Source organism: Polistes canadensis, unplaced genomic scaffold (assembly GCF_001313835.1).
Source record: "Polistes canadensis isolate GaletaPanama2010 unplaced genomic scaffold, ASM131383v1 scaffold_369, whole genome shotgun sequence".
NCBI classification, from domain to species: Eukaryota; Metazoa; Arthropoda; class Insecta; order Hymenoptera; family Vespidae; genus Polistes; species Polistes canadensis.
In genome coordinates, this window is record NW_014569916.1 from 29567 (window position 1) to 30999 (window position 1433).

The window sequence follows — 1433 nt, forward strand, 5'->3', positions numbered from 1 at the left end:
TATTAATTTATCAGTTTTTGAATATTTAAAAGAAACTTTCCATTAAACTTTCTTTTTTTGGCATAATTATTATTTTTATGTCCGAATACGTGGTAACCTAAAATTCAATACATTGTTTTATCTGATTAATATCACAGATGACAATGTTATTAAATGTTAATTTTTTGATTGCAATTATATATATGACAATAAGAGAAAAATGATGATATTTTATTAGCTGTTTTCATTGATGCCACAAAGAATTAGGTCCTTTAAATGTCATTCACGTACCAAACGTGCAAAATATATAATAAATAAACGCGGGAAAGAGCACTCTTATTATAAATAATTCCGCATTCATAAAAAGGTTGACCAAATGATTAATAGTTCTGGATCAGACCCGGGTACTAGTCTTATGTTAGTCCAATCAACTCAAGGTCGAACCTATCCACGAATTCTAATATAATATAATATAAAATAAGTGTACCTAGCAGAAAAATATATGTTTATTTACGTTTTTTATTCTAGTAAATATTTAGTTTCAACACAATTAGTATTTTAAAATTTCTTTACAAATTTCTTAGGTTCTCCATATATTTGATTTTATATTGCTAACTCGTCATTTTTAACTTTTTCGCATTAGTAACGATAATTTTAAAATTCCTCGATTATTAAAAACTTCATTCATCAAAAAATCATAAGACATATTTTTGCAAAGCGTTAATGCAAAATTTTTATATATCTTTTTATATATTAGTACGTTCGTTATTTCAAATATAAGTGTCTAATAGTGACTATTTGCCATTTGGAAAGTTTAAATTCCGAATGACAAAACAAGGATATTAATTTAAAAATTAGAAAAATCAGAAAAGAATATACCATCAGAAAACAAGTTAACTTGAAATAGAAATTGACTATGCGTCTAATAATATCTAATTGTAAGTCATAAAAGAATAGGAAACTAAACATTTTCGTACCTTAAAACCTATCAATAGATATCTTAGTAATAGATAATGAAAAATAGTAGATCAACATGTCAAGTTCAAAACTTATACAACCTTTTGGAATAATATTGACGAACCTAAAGAAAACGATATACTAGAAAGTCCTAAAACTCAGTGAAAAATTCCTCAAATATATTAAGTGGCCTAATCAAAAATATTTTGAAAATTCTGAAAAAAATAAAAAATAAAAATTTCATTTAAAAAAAAATTTTTAAAATCATGTAAAGGTCCAGACTAACAGCTCGGAAATTTATAATAATGCATTGAAGTTAGAATTTTAAAAGTGAAGAACGCAAACTTTTATACATAAATGTTAAAGTTAAATCAATATTACAAGGTAATGTTGTATCTTCAGCTTCGAACAGAAACAGTTACTGAAAATTTAAATTTCTAACTCAAATTATTACTATGAACAACATTACAAGAAAACAATTTTGTAAAAATACAATG